Source organism: Hyla sarda, chromosome 13, assembly GCF_029499605.1.
Source record: "Hyla sarda isolate aHylSar1 chromosome 13, aHylSar1.hap1, whole genome shotgun sequence".
NCBI classification, from domain to species: Eukaryota; Metazoa; Chordata; class Amphibia; order Anura; family Hylidae; genus Hyla; species Hyla sarda.
Window position 1 is genome coordinate 16,261,169 of NC_079201.1, and position 22,192 is coordinate 16,283,360.

General features: G+C 44.1%; 1 protein-coding gene across 1 annotated transcript in view; it reads left to right on the forward strand.

The window, feature by feature from the left end:
* Positions 1-5,167: 5,167 nt before the first annotated feature.
* LOC130297452 (homeobox protein TGIF2-like) overlaps positions 5,168-22,192 on the forward strand; it is a 37,268-nt gene continuing 20,243 nt past the window's right edge. Inside the window, exon 1 of the mRNA XM_056549942.1 lies at positions 5,168-5,182. The gene's annotated coding sequence lies outside the window, so the exon portion shown is untranslated. The remainder of the gene's footprint in view (positions 5,183-22,192) is intronic.

Consider the following 22,192-nt stretch of genomic DNA (forward strand, 5'->3'; position numbering starts at 1 on the left):
TTAAGATTATTTAAAAATAGAAGTAATTTATAAATCTGTATATCTTTCTGTCACCAGTTGATTTGAAAATGTATTTCTTTTTTTTTCTACCACCGAAGTACCCCTTTAAGGCCCGCCTCTGCTCTGCAACATTTAAACAGAGCAGTTCTGCGGGCATTCAACATCCGTGCACCACTTGATAAATTTGGCGCACAGGTGTCACTTTGCCTGCAACGTTTTTATCTTAACTAAAAGCAAGTTCAGTTTTGATAAATGCCCCTTAATGATCCCATATTACAGACCCATAGACACCGTGCACCGCTGTGTTCCCTTCTCCACGTTTCTGTGCTTTGGTCCGCCTGCTATATGATAACCCTAGAGCAGTGGTTCTCAACCTGGCGTACAGGTACCCCCAGGGGTACCTTTACTATTACAAAATTGCTCCAGATCCATTAAAGTCAATGGGTGGCAAAATCTGGGTAGCAAAAAAGATGACAACGTTTTTCTTTTGGTCATTTTCATCCTTTCATCTGTGGTGGCGGAGGTGTGTGGTGCAGAGCAGATGGCATTAACCCCTTTTATTTGTGATGCCAGGGCGTGGTTTATCCTATAACCACCAGAAGGTATACCGCCAAATCTTGGGCTAGGCACGGGGGCAATAAAGACTCCACGCCAAGTTACGGACAACGGTAGCTTTACTGAGGGTAGACAGATGGTAAAGTCTATACAGTTCAGCCAAGGCCCAAGGAGGTGACCAGTGATGCAGAGACCTTAAGGGCTTGCTGGGACTTGTAGTAGGACTGGACAATTGAATGCAGACCACGCTGACTTGACAGATGACAGGGACTGACTTGAGTCATAAAGCTGTGACTTTATCTTACTTGACTTGATGGTGGCTGCAGGACTGGACTTTGAGGTCTCCAACACTCTGGACACACACACTAGGCGACTGCACTGGACCTCAGCAGAGGAGAGAGAAGCTCCACCCAGGGCTTATATAGGGGAGACCAGCAGGGAGCCCATAGGTCACTCTTGGGATCACCTGGTCACTGGTACCTCCTGGGTAACAATCACATGACATATCACATGGTATAACTACTAAAGCAACATTACATTTTATAACACTTTATAGGGTAAAACATATTTACAATGGGGAAACAAGGCAGGGACACTGAAGGAGGCTGCCTGACAGGACAGCAGGAGCACGGCGTAACACCTCCCGTACTGGGCCACCACACACCCATATTTGCCGCATACCAACCATATTTGTGACCACCTGTTAGCTGGGAGTCAATAGGAAAATTTGAAACACTAAACCTACAAGGTGTTTTTTGTCTCCTTTTTTTCACCCTTAACCCCTTCCCGCAGAGTGCCTTATATAAACGGCGGGTTATGTAGCTAGTTCGCTCATCTCAACGTTTATATAAGGCAGTCAGTTAACCCGGCGATGAGCAGCATCACACAGGTCAACAGGCAGAAGTCTCGCTGTTACCGGCGGGAGACAACTTCTGCCTGACATCCCAGGACCATCTGTGATTGGTCCTGGTCAGCGATCACTGTGATTGGTCCCTGTGGACCAATCACAGTGTCTCAGCTGACTAGTGAATCGCAGGGGAGGGGGGTGAAAGTTCAGATCACCTGCTCTGCCCGCCCCTGGAAGTCCGGGCAGAGACGGGGAGGATAGCGGGGGAAGATAGCGGGGGGGACCGGCGGCAGTTACCTGATGACACGCTGGGACCGGCGGCAGAGAGGAGGCGCAGCCATAGGCTAGTTCACATGCGTGTTACGTGTAAGCCTGGTGTAAGTCAGTGGGCATCATTACATGAGCGGATAATGCATTCACAAGAACTTAGACTTGATCAATATTAAATTTCACTACTCTATGTTTTATTTGTTTTTAAAAAGAATAAAGGCATATACCTGTATGGGGATTTCGGGAGGGAAAACGGATTGTCCAACAGTTATTGAAAATGTATGGCCACCTTAAAGGGGTACTCCACTGGAAAACAAAAAGGTTTAAATGAAATGACGCCAGCAAGTTAAACAGATTTGTAAATTACTTCTATGTAACAATCTTAATCCTTCCAGTACTTATCAGCTGCTGTATACTACAGAGGAAGTTCTTTTCTTTTTGAATTTCCTTTCTGTCTGACCACAGTGCTCTCTGCTGACACCTCTGTCCATTTTAGGAACTGTCCAGAGCAGGATAGGTTTGCTATGTGGATCTGCTTCTACCCTGGACTGTTCCTGACATGGACAGAGGTGTCAGCAGAGAGCACTGTGGTCAGACAGAAAAAATATTCAAAAAGAAAAGAACTTCCTCTGGAGCATAGAGCAGCTGATAAGTACTGGAAGGATTACGTTTTTTTTTTTTAAACAGAAGTAATTTACAAATCTGTTTAACTTTCTTGCACCAGTTGATTTAAAAAAAAAAACATTTTTCCAATTCTGCCATGTGCACAGTGCAGCAGAATCCCATTGAAAACAATGAGAGTCTGCTGCAACAGATTTTCCCACTGGAATGCGGTGGCATTGTGACGGAACCGTCACAGAATTTCAGCGGAATAAAGTGTTATCTAAATAAAAGAATAGTCTTATAGTTTTACAGAATGCCAGAAACAGAATTTCAAATTAATTTGAAGTAAATTACGTTGGAATTTTCCTTTGGAATTCTTTCAAGGAATTCCGTGTGGAAATTCCGTCGGGTGAACATACCCAAAGAATGTGCATTTCATTTCCAAACAATGATACTCTAGCTGCTGCTAAATTACAACTCACAGCATGCCTGAATAGTTCCATGCTGAGAGTTGTAGTTTGGTAACATTTGGTGGGTTGCGCTGCTCTAAGCAGGTCCTCTAACCCAGTGGTCTCTAAACTCAGGACCTCCAGATGTTGCAAAACTATAACTTTGATTGCAGCGTTCATAGGGTTAATGCCAGACATCACCGCATTAGGTGATGTTCAGCATTAGCCACAGGGCCCAGCTATGATGCACGCTCAGCTGCTGGGCGCGCTGCATAGTTCGGCAACTCTGTGAAACCTGCCGGCGGGGGTCCCGTTGGCGAGTATCGGATTAGGTATCGGGGACATTTGCACGAGTACAAGTACTTGTGCAAATGTCCAGTATTGGTCCCGATACCAATATAAGGACATCCCTAATTCCCAGCATGCCCGGACAGCCGTTAGCATTTGGTGAGTTTCACTGCTCTAAGCAGGTCCTCTTACCCAGTGGTCTTTAAACTGTGGACCTCCAGATGTTGCAAAACTACAACCTCCAGTAGGGATGTCCCGATACCATTTTTTTTAAGACTGAGTAAGAGTACCGATACTTTTACTTTAAGTTCTGAGCAATACCAATTATCGATACTTTTTTCTATGTCATGTGACAGCTTTTTTTATGGGAAAAAGGGTTGTTTTTTTTTAGTTTTTATTAGAGGAAGGGCTTATTTATATTAAAAAAAAGATTTTATTTTATTTTAAAAAGGGGGGGGGTTCAAACTTTTATTAGGGAAGGGGTTAATTCACACTTATTTATTTTTACCCTTTTTTTTTACTTTTTTTTTAGTCCCCATATGTAGATTGCATACACTGATCAATGATATGCCATAGCATAGCATTGTTCTGTGTTATCGGCGCTGGTTTACTACTGCCTGCCATGCATGGCTGTAGTAAAGGAGCGTCGATTGGACGGCACAGAGTACGGTACGGGACTTCCAGCCATCCTCATAGCTGATCGGGACACCGCAATTTCAGAGCGGTGATCCCGATCAGCATTCCTGAGCTAAACGGCAGTTAATCTCAGGACTTTTAGACAACACGATCAATTTTGCTCGTGGCATCTATAGGGTTAATGCCGGCATCACCGCAATGTTGGTGATGTTCAGCATTAGCCACAGGTCCCGGCTATGACGCACGCTCAGCTGCTGGGCGCGTTACATAGTTCGGCAACTCCGTGAAACCTGCCGGCGGGGGTCCCGCTGGCGAGTATAGGATTAGGTATCGGGGACATTTGCGCAAGTACAAGTACTCATGCAAATGTCCAGTATCTGTAACCCCCAGCATGCCCGGACAGCTGTTGGCATTTGGTGAGTTTCACTGCTCTAAGCAGGTCCTCTAACCCAGTGGTCTCTAAACTGTGAACCTCCAGATGTTGCAAAACTACAACCCCCAGCATGCCCGGACAGCCGTTGGCTGTCCGGGCATGCTGGGGGTTGTAATTTTGTAACATCTGGAGGTCCACAGTTTGGAGACCACTGCTCTAGCCAATAGATACTTAAAGGGGTTTTCCAGGAAAAAACTTTTTTTTATATATCAAGTGGCTCCAGAAAGTGAAACAGATTTGTAAATTACTTCGATTAAAAAATCTTAATCCTTTCAGTACTTATGAGCTGCTGAAGTTGAGCTGTTCTTTTCTGTCTAAGTGCTCTCTGATGACACGTGTCTCGGGAACCGCCCAGTTTAGAAGCAAATCCCCATAGCAAACCTCTTCTACTCTGTGCAGTTCCCGAGACAAGCAGAGATGTCAGCAGAGAGCACTGTTGCCAGACAGAAAACAACAACTCAACTTCAGCAGCTGATAATTATTGGAAGGATTAAGATTTTTTATTCAAAGTAATTTACAAATCTGTTTAACTTTCTGGAGCCAGTCGATATAAAAAAAAATTAAAAAAAGTTTTTCCTGGAATACCCCGTTAAATGTAAGAATTAGAGATGAGCGAACTCACAGTAAATTGGATTCGTCACGAACTTCTCGGCTCGGCAGTTGATGTCTTATCCTGCATAAATGAGTTCAGCTTTCAGGTGCTCCGGTGGGCTGGAAAAGGTGGATACAGTCCTAGGAAAGAGTCTCCTAGGACTGTATCCACCTTTTCCAGCCCACGGGAGCACCTTAAAGCTGAACTAATTTATGCAGGATAAGTCATCAACTGCCGAGCCGAGAAGTTCGTGACGAATCGAATTTACTGTAAGTTTGCTCATCTCTAGTAAGAATCTGAAGGTTCAAAGATGATGTAGCTAGCTGCGTCTAAGATCTCAAGAGCCACATACAGGTAAACTCTCCCAGTGACTTCAATGACTGTGTCAGGATGTGACATAATAGACTGTCAGTTGTATAGGACGGTTCTATAGGACAGCAGGGAGCAGCAGACCTATGATATGAAGGATCCATGACACAATGACATGGCTGATATAAACGTAAACAAAGGTATATCAATGGCGGGACAATGGGTGAAGACCAGGTTTAATGGGCGGAGGTTGGGCAGCTCGTTCTCATATGGAGGAATGCAATGCAGTGTTTGGCACTGAGAGGGTTAGGCATTAACGTGCTAATTCAATCAGGAGGCATTGAAAAGAAAAACAATATGCAAAAGAGCTGGCATTGTCTGCTGGACTCTACCTGTCTCTTGTAACAATGGCGGGATAGTTCCCTGTGACAGAAGGTGTAAATGTCCCACCTTTTGTGCCTTTCTTTCCTCCAGGTATATGAGCCACTTAACGCAGGACAGCGGGGGGGTCTCCTCTCTCCGCATGACACCGATGATTTGTTCTCTGATTTTAGGAAGACGTCATAATTTCGCTTCGCACTCCTGCTGTCAATCTTGGCACGATCTTACGTGTGCAATGCATCAGGATGTGGTGGTGAAGAACTGGAAAAGAAGACAGTAACATAATTAGTAGTAGTAAACATAGTAGTAAACTATTGGGATTAATGAAAATTGTAATATTGAGAAATTGGTTTGCGCCTCGGTCACCACACATCAAAGAATGGTACAACTTAGTCGGTAAAGTAAAAAAATATGAGGTCATACACAGTGGTCCCTCAACATACGATGGTAATCCGTTCCAAATGGACCATCGTTTGTTGAAACCATTGTATGTTGAGGGATCCGTGCAATGTAAAGTATAGGAAGGTATACTCACCTGTCCCCGCCGCTCCGGACCCATCACCGCTGCCCTGGATGTCGCCCTCCATCGCTGTGGTGTCCCCGACGCTCCGGACGTCTCTGCTTCCTCGGGATCCTCGCTCTCCGTCATCACGTCACTACGCACGCACGCCGCTCCTATTGGATGACGGGACGGCGTGCGCGCGACATAATGACGACGAAGGAGAGTGCCGGCAATGGAGGGGATCGTGAAGAGGATGCTCCGGAGACCCGAGGACAGGTAGGAGACCATCACCGGAGCACACGGGGCACCGCAAACGGCTATCCGGCGGCAGCTGAAGCAGTCAGCGCTGCCGGATAGCCGTTTATGCGATGGCCCCGATATACAAAAGCATCGTATGTTGATGCTGCCTTCAACATGCGATGGCCTCGGGGCCATCGTAGGTCGGGGGGGGGGGGGGAGGTCACTGTATTATCAAGGGAAAAAGATAGGCCCAAGAAAAGAAAGAGATTGGAAGTAAATATAGGATTTTGAATGGGCAAGTTTAACAGGCTGGCTGAGCACAAGACGGGTGGGGGTAATGGAGGTAGCTAGTACTAGAAGGGAGGGGTAGTTTGGTATAAGGGCTGGGGGGGGGGGGGGAATTGTAATAATAACAATGGAGATTTTTTTTAATGTTTGTAATGTAATTGTAAGGATGAAAAAAGACAAGAATCGTTTGAGTTCAACCTAAAACCCAACTGTGTTGATCCAGAGGAAGGCAAAAAAACAAAACATGAGGCTGATGCCAAATGCCCCATGACAGAGGAAAAATTCCTTCCCGACTGCAATATGGAATCAGAAAAAATACCTGGAACCAGGTTCTATCCCCCATAAATCTGGCATCCATAATGGTATATTTTTCCAAAATTTGTATATTTTTCTAGTAAAAAAAAATAATAATAAAAATACAAAAACATCCAGGTCTCTCTTGAATTTGTTCATTGAGTCAGACATCACAACATCATGTGGCAGAGAGTTCCATAGTCTCACTGTTCTAACAGTAAAGAATCCCCGAAGGTGAAACCTTCTTTCCTCTAGATGTAGAGGATGCCCCCTTGTCATGGATATTTCTTATGAGGTATAAAAAAAATAAAAAATCTAAAAAAATCTCATTGTACAATCATATAATTGTACATTGTGATCAGATCGCCCCTAAGATGTCTTCTCTGTAAACGAAATAACCCCAGGGTTGATAACCTGTCTTGGCCCTGTAATGCTCTCGTACCATTATTATCTTTGTTGCCCTCCTTTGCACTCTCTCTAGTTCAGCCATAACCTGGACACAATACTCCATATGTAGTTCCGCTTCTCACTGTTCCAAACGCTGCAGCCGGGAGCTCGCCCCTGCCCCCTCAATGCAAGTCTATGGGAGGGGGCGTGACAGACGTCACGCCCCCTCCCATAGACTTGCATTGAGGGGGCGGGGTGTGATGTAATGAGGGAGCTTGTCTATGACGTCATGAGCGACCGACTCCAGCGTTCGGAACAGTTTGTTTGAAACGCTGAGCAGAACCCCCAAGTTCTTTTTGGTAGTTGTTTTACAACTAAGAAATTGAAATATAGGCCAAGAGAAGAAAAAAAAAAGATGCAATGGTAAATCAGAAAAAAGTAAGGATCACAGATGCTTAAAGGGGTTATCCAGGAAAAAACTTTATATATATATATATATATATATATATATATATATATATATATCTCAACTGGCTCCAGAAAGTTAGACATATTTGTAAATTACTTCTATTAAAAAATCTTAATCCTTTCAGTACTTATGAGCTTCTGAAGTTAAGGTTGTTCATTTCTGTCTAAGAGCTCTCTGATGGCACATGTCTCGGGAACCGCCCAGTTTAGAAGAGGTTTGCTATGGGGATTTGCTTCTAAACTGGGCGGTTCCAGAGACAGGTGTCATCAGAGAGCACTTAGACAAGAAAGAACAACCTTAACTTCAGAAGCTCATAAGTACTGAAAGGATTAAGATTTTTTAATAGAAGTAATTTACAAATCTGTTTAACTTTCTGGAGCCAGTTGATATATATAAAAAAAAGTTTTTTCCTGGATAACCCCTTTAAATAAAAGCAATCCTTTTATTCCAAATAAAGTACAACTAAAACTAGTCCAGGTTCGAAATTCTTGCTCATTGTTCTTACGACCATTGTAGCTATTGGAAAAGAAACAACTAAAAAAATTCCAATATGGGCCAAGAGAAAAAAAAAGCAATGCAATAGTAAATAAGAAAAATCTGCGATCCAAAGGATCACGGATACTAAAGTAAAAGCAATCCTTTTATTCTAAATACAGTAAAATGAACTTCGAACTTGGGCAAGATTCTTCATCAGGCCTGATGAAGAACCTGGTTCAGGTTCAAAACGCATTTCTCGGTTGCTCGTCGTTCTCGATACCATTGTAGCTATTGGAAAAGAAACAACTAAAACAATTCTAATATAGTCCAAGTGAAAAAAAAAAAGAAGAAAGGAATGGTAGATCAGAAAAATCTGTGGTCCAAAGGATCACGGCTACTTATAGAAAGGCAATCCTTTTATTCTTAATACAATGAAACGCAAAACGAAATTGGGCCAGGTTTGAAATGTGTTTCTAGGTTTATCATTGTTCTTGCTACTATTGTAGCTATTGGAAAGAAAACAAATAAAAAAATAAAAATAAAGGCAAAGTGAAAAAAAAGGTAAATCAGAAAAATCTATAATCCAAAGGATCATGGATACTTATATACAATCATCCTTTCATGCTAAATACAGTGTGACGCGTTTTGAATTTGGACCATGTTTTTCATGGTGTCTTAAATAAAAGAATTGCTTTTATATAAGTATATGTTATCATAGGGAGAACTGCCAGGAACTGTCCAGCGCATGCGTAAAATCCCATAGCAATCTTCTTCTGCTGTGGAAAGTTCCTGACACGGACAGAGGTGGCAGCAGAGAGCAATGTGGTCCCATTGGAATTAAAGGGGTACTCCGGTGAAAAACTTTTTTTTTTTTTTTTTAAATCAACTGGTGCCAGAAAGTTGAACAGATTTGTAAATTACTTCTATTAAAAAATCTTAATCCTCCCTGTACTTATTAGCTGCTGAATACTACAGTGGAAATTCTTTTCCGTTTGAAACACAGAGCTGTCTGCTGACATCACGAGCACAGTGCTCTCTGCTGACATCTCTGTTCATTTTAAGAACTGCCCAGAGTAAAAGGAAATCCCCATAGCAAACATATGTTGTTCTGGACAGTTCCTAAAATGGACAGAGATGTCAGCAGAGAGCACTGTGCTCATGATGTCAGCAGACAGCTCTGTGTTTCAAAAAGAAAAGAATTTCCGCTGTAGTATTAAGCAGCTAATAAGTACAGGAAGGATTAAGATTTTTTTTATAGAAGTAATTTACAAATCTGTTTAACTTTCTGGTACCAGTTGATTAAAATAAAAAAAGTTTTTCACTGGAGTACTCCTTTAACTACACAACTTCCTATGGAGAATACAGCAGCTGATAAGTACTGGAGGGATTAAAATGTTTAAATAGACATATTTTATTAATCTGTAAAATTTCCTGGCACTAGTTGACTTGATTCCTTTTTTTCTACTCAGGACTACCTTTAATTTAAAAAAAAACTTCTACTTGCTCATCCATGACTTTTCTTCTCTTCTGATGTTTCTAGTTTGGCTGTGGTGAACCTCATTGATTTAAAAAACACTGAGACAGAGAAAAAAAACAATGACACTTCAAAGCAGGGAACCTTTTTTTTTTTTCTTTTTTTTTTTGGGATACAATCTAGTTCTCAATCCCACTAAAGAGTTTCATTGTTTCCTGTGGGGGTTGGTAGATGACACTGAGTGCCAATTCCTCTAAGGACATGTTACATTGTACTGCAATACTGAAGTGGTACCTTATAAATCCTTACAGCAGTGTTGCCCAACCTGTGCCTCTCCAGCTGTTGCAAAACTACAACTCCCATCATGCCCTGACAGCCTTCGGCTGTCAGGGCATGATGGGAGTTGTAGTTTTGCAACAGCTGGAGAGCCACAGGTTGCCGAAACAATGTCTTGAACACACGTTTACATAGCACAATATGACACCACTTCATTTAAAGGGGTATTCCAGGCAAAAACTTTTTTCTATATATATCAACTGACTCCAGAAAGTTAAACAGATTTGTAAATGACTTCTATTAAAAAATCGTAATCCTTTCAGTACTTATGAGCTTCTGAAGTTAAGGTTGTTCTTTTCTGTCTAAGTCCCCTCTGATGACACCTGTCTCAGGAAACGCCCAGTTTAGAAGCAAATCCCCATAGCAAACCTCTTCTAAACTGGGCGTTTCCCGAGACACGTGTCATCAGAGAGCACTTAGACAGAAAAGAACAGCCTTAACTTCAGAAGCTCATAAGTACTGAAAGGTTTAAGATTTTTTAATAGAAGTAATTTACAAATCTGTTTAACTTTCTGAAGCCGGTTGATCTAAAAGAAAATGTTTTCCAGTGGAGTACCCCTTTAAGTGCGCACATTAGACAATTCTGTCAATTTTTTCTGCGAAATCTGCTCGGAAGTGCATTGCTGTCTATGGAGATGTCGCATTTCTGAGCAGTTGCAGCACCAGCATGTTCAGTGGTATTTCCGGGCGGAAATTTGCCATGTGAGTCCCGTCAATTTCAAAGGGATTCTGCTGCCCCATGCACACGGCGGAATTTCTGCGGGAAAATCCAGATTACGCCATCTGCAGAAACACTAAACCTGTTCATTGTTTCTGCGGATTCTGCTCAGAAATGCATTGCCGTCTATGGAGACAGCACATTTCTGTGCAGTCCTAGCGCTGGTAGAGCATGCAAAAGTGCCGACATTCCGCACATTTTTCACCATGTGAACATAGCCTAAATGTACGTTCACATGAGCGGATTTTCGCAGCGGATTTTGCTCTATGCTGTCTTTACATGTGCCTGCTCTTAGCGGCAATACGCCGCTACGAGCAGACACACTGCGATTTGCTAGTCACAGAATATTCGCACATCACAGGAGCTCTCTGCCTACATCAGAGCAGGGAGAGTGGCCGCGATGTGAGAGTACGCCGCGCACATCGCTGCAGTGTGTCTGCTTGTCGCGGCGTATTGCCGCTACGAGCAGGCACATGTAAAGACAGCATAGAGCGGGCCTTCACCAGCGGATCCACAGCGTAAAATACGCTGTAAATCCGCTTGTGTGTACATACCCTTAGGATGCGTTCACATGCTAGTAAACTAGCAGCGGGTTTCCCGCTGCAGGAATCCCACTGCATGTTACGCTACCATTCATTTGAAAGGGTCCGTGGACAGTCCGCAAATCTGACACCATTGCGGACTGTCTGTGGGCCCATTAAAATCAATGGTAGCGTAACTCGCAGCAGGATTCCCGCAGCGAGAAACCCGCTGCTAGTAATAGCGTGTGAACGCACCCTTAGAAAATTCCGCAAAAAAATTGGTTCAGCAAAGCTTGCCGAACGGATTTGCGGAATTCTGCCGAAATTCCAACAGAACACAGAGTTTTGCCAAAATTCAAGGGCCATTTACTTCAATAGGGTTTTGCTACGGAATTGTGCAAAATTTAAGACTGGTCTTATATTTTTCCGAAATTTCCGCTGCAAAAATTCCGCCGTCTGAATGGAACTGTGGAATCCCATTGAAATCATTAGGGAGCAAATTATGGTGGAATTTCCGAATTCTGCACGTAAATTCCGCCATATGAACATAGCCTTAGACTTAAAGGGGTACTCCCACCCTAGACATCTTATCCCCCATCCAAAGGATAGGGGATAAGATGTCTGATCTCGGGGGTCCCACCGCTGGGGACCCCCGCAGTATTGCATGCGGCACCCACCTGTTTTTTGTCCGGAAGTGCTGGAGGGTCTGAGTCATGACTACGGGAACGGAAGTCCGTGACGTCAGGACTCTGCCCCCGTGTGACATCACGCCCGTCCCCTCAATGCAAGTCTATGGGGGGTGGCGTGTCGTCACACGGGGGCGGAGTCCTGACGTCACGGAATTCCGTTCCTGTAGTCGCGACCCAGACCCTCCAGCGCTTCCGGACAAAAAAACAGGTGGGTGCCGCATGCAATACTGCGGGGATCCCCAACGGCGGGACCCAGGAGATCAGACATCTTATCCCCTATCCTTTGGATAGGGGTTAAGATTTCTAGGGTGGGAGTACCCCTTTAATTCTGCAGGTAAATCCTGCTGTGTAAACATAGACTTCATTAAAATGATCCCCTACTTATATAGGTTTGATTTTGTCGCACTTCTGGAAAAAATCATAACTACATGCAGGAAAATGTATACGTTTAAAATTGTCATCTTCTGACCCCTATTACTTTTTAACTTTTTCGCACATGGGGTGGTATGAGGGCAAATTTTTTGCGCAGAGTTCTGAAGTTTTTAGCGGTACCATTTATGTATTGATCTGACTTTTTGATCACTTTTTATTCATTTTTTCATGATATAAAAAGTATATAAATATAATTCGGACATTTCCGCACACGGCGATATCACATATGTTTATTTTTATTTCGTTTTTTTATTGGGAAAAGGGGGGTGATTCAAACTTTTATTAGGGAAGGGGTTAAATGATCTTTATTCACTTTTTTTTTGCAACATTATAGCCCCCATAGGGACCTATAACACTGCACACACTGATCTTTTACATTGATCATTGGTTTCTCATAGAAAACCACTGATCAATGATTCTGCCGCTTGACCGCTGTTGCCTGGATCTCAGGCACTGAGCAGCCATTTGGCGATCGGACAGCAAGGAGGCAGGTAGGGACCCTCCGGCTGCGATCCCAAACAGCTGCGATCCCAAACAGCTCCCAGTGCTAACCGGCAATCCTCTTAAGACGCGGCGTTCAACTTTGAACGCCGCGTCTAAAGGGTTAATAGCGCGCGGCACCGCGATCAGTGCCGTGCGCTATTAGCCACGGGTCCCGGCCGTTGTAAGAGGCCAGGCCCGACCCTATACCTATACGCCCGTCATGGCCCCGCCTTATAGAAAGGGAGGGGGCTGAGGGCGTATAGGTACACCCTCCGTCCCCAAGGAGTTAATAATGTCGAACACCCACCTTTAGTAGTTTTTTCTTACATTGGGCTCACCTGGCAATCTAATTATCACTGGTGTCTGAGATTGTTTTCAGTGATCAAAAGAGCCTGAGACACAACGTCATCCATGAGTTACACCGAAAAACAAAATAGTTAATCTTTGTGACACTTAAATAGAATTTGCATAATTTGGAACAGAGTGTATGCATTGTATTTTTTTTATTTTATTTTTATGTCTCTATCAGCTTTACAGCTTCAAAGAATTCCCATTGTTTAAGGTCAGCTTTACTCCTTTATGTAAATGGCTATGGACAAACAGAAGAGTCCTTGGAATGTACACTAGGAATTACTGATACACTTAATGAAATTACCTACTGATAAAAGACAAATGTCAAGTGTCAACAAATGTGACTAGTCTAGTGCTGGTCTCACCATGTAATGTCCAGAATACACAAGACACTTGTCTATAATTCAAAGTAAAATAAAACACAAAACTGGCTATAGACAATAAATGTGCGTCGGTAATTCATCTGATTTCACATTCGACTTGGCTGGACATGCATGTTATTTCTACGAGGTTGTGGGGAAGATGCCAAAAATTCTCCTTGCTGGTGCTGGGAATAGAATCTGATGGAGAAAATCTATCCCGTCAAAATTATGACTGACACAGACAAGGGTTCAGTAGTCAATCTCATCATGAGTAAGGGCTAATTTAGGCAGAAATGCGTCAGTCTTTTTCTCTTTCCGATATATTTTTTAATGGAATTAATTTAGATATCTTCTTTATCTAAAATTCCAGATCTGCTTTTTATTTGTGTAGCCAATATGTATATTACATATTTAGTAGATGTGACAAGCTTAAAATACAGCACAGACCAGTCTTATAGTAAGGTTAAGTGTTTTGAAGCTAAAAAGCATTCAATTCTGCATTTTTTAATTATATGATAGATAGGTGTATAGATCTGTATTAATAATGGTGAGAAAGGCAGAGTTTCAAACGTTGAGCTTTTCGTGTTGACAAATATTTTGCCTCTAATTTCTCCAAATCACAAAGTAAAAAAAAATTATTCTTTCACGCAAATGTCATAAGTTCATCTGGCGCCCCCGGTGGCAACATCTTAACACGTGCTTTATAGATTTGTATGGATTTACATTTTTTTTTTTTGAAAAGTATGGGTTAGGGGAATGGTTTCCGACCAGTGTGCCTCCAGCTGTTAAAAAAAAACTACAACTCCCAGCACGCCCAGGCTCAACATCCAGCATGCCCAGAAAGCTATGTTCACACGTCGGAATTTCCGTGTGAAAGATTAAGCAGCAGCAGAGTTCCGTTGAATTCAATGGGATTCTGCTGCGCTATGCACACGGAAAAATTCCTATCCGGTGTCCGTAGAAAAAAAAACCCAACATGTCCATTCTTTCTGTGGGTTTTGCATAGAATGCATTGCCATCTATGAGATGTTATGCAGGGACCAGCAGTCTGCGGAATGTCCACACAGAGATTTTCCATGTGGACATTCCGACGTTGGAATATAGCCTTATAGCTCTTAAAAGGCGAGGAGGAAAAAAAATGAAAATGCAAAGGGTTAAACACCTTCACTGTATTTGCCGCTACCACTTAAAATGACAGTGTCCGGAGTTCTGACCATTCCTCTAATTTATCTAAATCCTTTTCCATTTGGTGCATTCCTCCAGAAAAATCAACCCAGTGGAAAATCTTTGTGTCATCAGCAAAAAGACATCAAGACCTTCTGCAATATCACTAATAAAAATATGACACAGAATGGGTCCAAGTCCAGATCCCTGAGGTCCCCAACTTGCTCCATTGACTACAACAACAAAAATAAGAAAAAAATCAATAAGATTAGTTTGACATGATCTCCGTGACGTAAACCAATGCTGTAATCTCAACAATCATACCCTTAAGTATGGTTTCCATTCATTTCCCCACTAGTAATTGTAGTCCGATAGCTATATTTTTAATTTATATAGCACCGACCTATTCTGCAGTGCTGTACAGAGTTTATCACATCGGACATTTCTCCGCTGCAGCTCACAATCCTGCTTTAGGACGTGTGGGAGGAGATACCCACAAAAACACAAGGACGACGCACAAAGTCCATGAAGATGTTCTCCTGGTTGGATAAGAACCCAAGACCCCAGCGATATCTAATCGATATGTTATCAATGCAGCCAAAACTAACTTAGGCTGGGTTCACATCACGTTTTCGCGCATACGGCAGGGAAGAGCTAAAACCTCGCGCTCCCGTATGCCTTTCTACGCGCTCCCGTATGTAATTCATTTCAATGAGCCGGCCGGAGTGAAACGTTTGGTCTGGTCGGCTCATTTTTGCGCCGTATGCGCTTTTACAACCGGACCTAAAACCGTGGTTGACCACAGTTTTAGGTCCGGGGAAAAAGCGCATACGGCGCAACAATGAGCTGACCGAACGTTTCACTCCGGCCGGCTCATTGAAATGAATTACATACGGGAGCGCGTAGAAAGGCATACGGGAGCGCGAGGTTTTAGCTCTCCCCTGCCGTATGCACTCCCGTATGGGAGAAAACGTGATGTGAACCCAGCCTAAGGCCCCTATCCACAGGATAGGGTATAAGTAGCTGATCGCAGGAGGTCCAACCACTGGGACCCCTAGCTATCTCCGCAACGGGACCCGGAGCGACCCGAGTCCAGTCCATCATTGTCGCTCCCATAGAAATGTATGGAGCGCGTGCCGTATAGCGGTAGACGACACGCACTTCTCACTGAGCGAGACGGGGTCCCGTTCTGGAGATCGCAGAGTGGCTCTCGTGATCGTCTACTTATCCCCTATCCTGTGGATAGAGGATAGGTTCATTTTGGCTGCAGAACCCCTTCAATCTACAGTAAGAAACTACAGTAAGATTCGGCAAATCCGAATCTAATCAAGCAGCCGTCAATTTGTTAAAGGGTGTCTCCACTTCTAGGATAACTTTTCCAGAGATATGACGTTTATTGAGCCATGATTAAAATCCAATTCACAGGTGCTCAAGTGATAGTGGTTGCATGCAATTGCATGCTAGCGATCTGTGTGAGAGAACTGTGGCTGCAGTCCACAATTCTCTAAGTGAATTAAAATTAAAATCAATCACGCATTTCCCGCCCACCCCAACGTTTCGCCACAAGCTGTGGCTTTCTCAATGGCTTATATTTTAATAGTGGATGGGAAATTTAGGGTACTAGTGATCAATTGTAAATAACTGTTGAAATTTTGTTTGTCAACTTTTCCAGGGAATCCAAACACTTGAAAAGTGTTTTTTCAAGATGAAACAAATCAACAGCATCTTCATTAGATCTCACTATAGATCAGTGGTCTCAAACTGTGGGTCTATTAACGCGGCAGAATTTCCGCTTAAGGAATTCCGCCTCAAATTAAAGCCCATAGACTTCTATGGGATTCCGCCCTCCCATTCACACTTCTGAATTTCTGCTTGCGGAATTCCACCTCAAATTAAAGCCCATAGACTTCTATGGGATTCCGCACTCCTATTCACACTTCCGAATTTCTGCTTGCGGAATTCCACCTCAAATTAAAGCCCATAGACTTCTATGGGATTCCGCACTCATATTCACACTTCTTAATTTCCGCTTGCGGAATTCCGCCTCAAATTAAAGCCCATGGACGTCTATGGGATTCCGCACTCCCATTCACACTTCTGAATTTCCGCTTGCGGAAATTCAGAAGTGTGAATGGGAGTGCGGAATCCCATAGAAGTCTATGGGCTTCAATTTGAGGCGGAATTCTGCAAGCGGAAATTCTGCGGTGTGAATAGACCCTAAAGCCCTCCAGATGTTGCAAAACTTCAACTCCCAGCATGCCCGGACAGACTACGGCTATAGATTCTCTCTGATGTGGTTAATAGACAGGAGTGAATTTACAATAAAATTTGGCCAATCTTATGTACCATTCATCAATTCCTTTATTCCCGAAAAGCTTCTCCACTCATTTTACATGGAACCGGAACACTTGGAACGTTGCAACTTCTTTTCCAAGACTAAACAAGTCAACAGCTTCATTAGAATCTTACTATAGATCTGTAAATATCACTTTACTTTTTTTTTGTATTTCTTTAGATAACTTGTAAAATAATCTTTATTGTGTCACCTCTGGAAGTAGAGTATTCGTGTAGCATGGGGCAAGCACTCGTCCTGCTGGGCAAGTATGGAAATGTCCCTCCTCTGAAAGGACCCATGTAAATGAAGGGCGATTCATATGGGTCCGGGGGTCAAGATCTCCTGGAATTAAAGGGACGTTGGTAACATTTCCATCACAATCACAGGTGGGGCTTACACATATTTTGGCTTGAGAGACTTTTCACAAGAAATAGATTTCTTTTTATGTCTTTTTTGTTTGGCATTTTAGTTGACATTTTTTTTATTTCCGCTCCGTCAAATGGAGTGGGCAAAGGACACTGAAGAGGTGTGGGGGGGGGGGGGGGTTGTCACAAAATGTAGCCTGTGGCTACAGGAAGCTGTATTGCTATAAGGGGGGGAAGCCTCTCTCCTATCACCCATAGTGTCAGATTTCACGTGCACTCTGCACCAGGGCTATTACATGGTGGGAGGTGGGCAGAAGAGGGGGGGGGGGGGGGATTTTGTTTTCTGAAAGAATTTTTGGCTGTAGATCTCCTGGCTGGAGAAAACCGGTCAGTCAGGGTGGTGGAGGGGCAAGTGATAACCCTGAAGAGACAAGGAAATGCCTTAACCCCCGAACTACTGGCTGACCATAATGAAAAAAAAAAAACAAAAAAAAAACTTATTTGCTCGAGTCATTTGTAAATGGTCACAGACACGAGGACAAACATCCAGTGTGGGAAACGCGATCCTGCTGGCATACGAAAAACAAGAGCAGACCTTACATAACCTCAAGTTACTGAAAAACAAAAATTATTTATATATTTATTATCAATAAAAAATTAGGGGGTGTATAAGAATATAGAGCAGGAAAAAAAAAAATACATTACATTCCCTGATAACAGCTTGGCATTCAATGGCCTCCTTCATTCGGTGGAATTTCCGAGCGGAATCCGCCGGAAAAATTCTGCTAAAAAATTCTGTTGCAGCAGAGTCCTAGTGCTTTCAATGGGATTTTGCTGCACTGTTCGCACGGCAGAATTTCATATTTTAAATTCAAATTACGGCCTCTGCAGAAAGACGTGTGATTTCTTTCTGCTGAATCCGCTTGGAAATGCATTGGTCTATGGAGATGGCGTATTTCCGGAGTCCTGCTGTCTGCAGAATGTAAGCCTGGAAATTTTCAGCCTTAGGACCCATGCACACTAAGGGAATTTCAGTGGTAGAGCTTCTGTCATGCCGAGTGCTCCGGGTCCCGCTGCTTCCCCGGAGCGCTCGCGGCGTGCCACTGCATGCAGCGCTCCGGTCGGCACCGCTGACCGCGAGCGCTGCTCCCGTGTCATCGGAGGGGACATGATCCGAGGCACGGGACGTGCCCGCTCTCGGATCGCGTCCCATGTCACTCACCGGCCCTGTCCTCCTGCTCAGTCCCGGCGCGCGGCCCCGCTCTCTAGGGCACGCGCGCGCCGGGTCTCTCAGATTTAAAGGGCCAGTGCACCATTAATTGGTGCCTGGCCCAATTAGTTCCAAGCACTCCCTACACTATTTAAACCCACTTCCCCTTCCTGTCTCTGCCGGATCTTGTTGCCTTGTGCCAGTGAAAGCGTTCCCGTGTGTGCTTGGCCTGTGTATCCAGACCCTTGCCGTTGCCATTGATTACGAACCGTTGCTGCCTGCCCTGACCTTCTGCTACGTCTGACCTTGCCTTTTGCCTAGTCCTTCTGTACCGCGCCTGACTCAGCAGTCAGTGAGGTTGAGTCGCTATCGGGTGGAACGACCTGGGGGTTACCTGCCGCTGCAAGTCCATCCCGCTTTGCGGCGGGCTCTGGTGAAAACCAGTAACCCCTTAGATTCTGTTCCCCTGGTACGGCCCACGTCATCACCCCACTGACATACAGGATCCACAACCTGTGTCTAACCCGCATACCACTCCGGATCCTGACAGCTTCCAACACCTCTGAAATTCATCCACTGAATTTGGCAGAATACTGAGCGGAATGCATTGCCGGCTATGAGGGCAAGCACTGCTGGCCGCCCTTGAAATCTTTGAGCAGAAATTCTGTAGTGTACATGGACCCTAAGGATGGGTTCACACTGTGGAATCTCTGGGCAGTATTTCTGCCAGAGATCAAGCCAGCGGCACTAGGACCACGCGGACTGCATTGCCGTCCCCATAGATGTCAATACACTTCTGAGCAGATCTCCCAAAAGATCCACCCAGAAATGCATTGCCGGGGATGGCAATGCAGTCTGCGTGGTCCTAGTGCCGCAGGCTCGTTCGCCGGCAGAAATTCTGCCCAGAAATTCCACTGTGTGAACACAGCCTAAGGGTCTATTCACACGGCAGAATTTCTGCCACAAATTAAAGGCCATAGACTTCTATGGGATTCCGCACTCCCATTCACACTTCTGAATATCCACTTGATGAGTTCTGCTAATGGAATTCTGCAAGCAGAAATTCAGAAGCGTGAATGGGACTGCAGAATCCCATAGATGTCTATGGCCTTTAATTTGAGGCAGAAATTCTGCCATGTGAATAGACCCTAAGGCCTTGTTCACACAGCAGAATGGCCAAGAGGAATCTGGTGGAAAAATTCAGACCCATTGTTTTCAATAGAATTCTGCTGCACTCTGCCGTGAGTTAGTAAACTAAAATCCCATTCACCAACACCGTACATTACTTTGCAGCTGAATTTTGGCAGATTTAGGCGAAGTTTCCTCTTGGGTTTTTTTCTGGCAGTTTTTGGAAAGCGGCCACTGCAGTTTTTGAGCCAAAGTCAGAAGTGGATCCATAAGGGAGGAGAAGTGTAAGTCCTTGCATTATATTTCCCATTCCTTTTGAATACACTTCTGGCTTTGGCTCAAAAACTGCAGTGGCAGATATCCAAAAACTACCAGAAACAAGTGGAAACTTAGGCTTACACATTGCATACTTGCGGCAATATATATATATATATATATATATATATATATTTATATATATATATATATATATATATATTTATATATATATTTTATTTTTGTGGGATTCAACACTGAAATCCAGCAACAAATACATTATGTGTGAATCCACCCACCCCTGTTGATTTCACTAAACCCTTTGGCTGTCCAGACATGCTGGGAGTTGTAGCTTTGCAACAGCTGAAGGCACCCTGGTTGGGAAACACTGCACTGGAGGGATCACACCAGCCACCTCCATGCAAAGGTATAGGACCCCTGTTCTGGAGATCAGTGGGGACGCCAGGGCCAGCCTCATGTGACATGTCCAACCATAACAGACATGTTTTTAAAAGGCAATTTAATCCTGATGATGGGGGTGTTGAAATACGAGTAAAGTTACCTAGTTAAAAGATGTAGGGACATTATTGTTGTCAGTGTTTGCCAGTATCTGTCAGGGAGTCCAGCCTCAATGGCCCTAACTATAATTATATATATATATATATATATATATATATATATATATATATATGGCACAAGTCCTGCAGGAACCCATGGGAACGGAGTTTCTGCACTTCTCCAATAGCAGGAACGCAGTTCCCATTAGCAGGAATCATGCAGGACCTGCCCTTAAAGGGTTACTCCGCCCCTAGACTTGTTATCCCCTATCCAAAGAATAGGGGGATAAGATGTCTGATCGCGGGGGTCCTGCTGCTGGGGACCCCCGCGATCTTGGCTGTGGCACCCCAGACATCCGGTGCACGGAGCAAACTTTGCTCCGTGCCAGATGACTGGTGAAGCAGGGCAGAGGCTCGTGACATCACAGTAATGCCCCCTCAATGCAAGTCTATGGGAGGGGGCGTGACGATCGTCACGCCCCCTCCCATAGACTTGCATTGAGGTGCCGTGACGTCATGAGCCTCTGGCACTGCACCCAACGCTCTAAATGAACGCCGTGAGCAGCAGGGAGAACGTGGGGGTCCCCAGCGGCGGGACCCTCGGGATCAGACAACTTATCCCCTATCCTTTGGATAGGGTATAAGATGTCTAGTACCCCTTTAAGTGGAAACCTAGGGTGAGTTCCCACACTTTTTTTCCCAGGACTTGACCCCTGTAAATATATATATGTTCTGTGTTCTCATGCAGTAGAAGGGTATGTTCACACGTACTATATTTGGTAAATCACTGATAAGATCTGTAGCATTAAAGGGGTACACCGCCGGAAAAAAATCTAATCCCCTATCCAAAGGATAGGTGATAAAATGTCTGATCACGTGGGTTGCACCGCTGGGGACCCCCGTAAACTCCGGGCTGGTAGTGGTGGCATCTGGAACAGGGAAGTTTGGAGCTTCTGTGTTTGTGATGTCACTCCACGCCCCCTCCATTTACGTCTATTGGAGGGGGTGTGACAGCTAGTACGTAGCCGTCACACCTCCTCCCATAGACATGGATAGAGAGGGCATGACGGCTGTAGTCACCAATCATCCGGTATGGAGCGGAGTTCGCTCCGTGCACCGGATGACTGGGGTGCCGCAGCAGAGATCGCGGGGGTCCCCAGCAGTGGGACCCCCGCGATTAGACATCTTATCCCCTATACTTTGAATAGGAGATAAAATGTTTTCCTTTAAATCTGTCAGTAGCAAATACAGTACAAGTGACCTGAAAAATCTACAGCGGAAAATCTGCAGCATTTCTGCACTGATTTAGGGTACGTTTACATTGGCTGAATTTGCGCAATTTCACACAAATCCCGTTTAGCAAAGCTTGCAGAACAGAATTGCGGAATTCTGCTTGAATTGTGAGGGAATTTCTGTGTTCTCTAAACACAGAATTCTGCCGAAATTCGAGCTCCACTGACTTCAATGGGATTCCGCCCCGCAATGCTGCAAAATTTCAAGACAGGTCTTTAATTTTGCAGAATGTCCTCCGTGGAAATTCCGCTGAGTGACAGCAGAATGCTATTAAACATAATGAGCTTTACATTTTGGCGGAATTCCGCTCGGAAATGTCCTTGTCCTTAAAGTCTGTGGAGGGATCAATTGCAGAAACCCTGAGGATTTTTCAGCTGTAGATTTTCTGCTCTAGAAAACGCAAAACGTTGTACACCCCGAGAGAACATGCAGATGTGTTGCAAAATGTATTATTTTTGTTAGTAAAAGACGGTGTTTCCCGACCAGTGTGCCTCCAGCT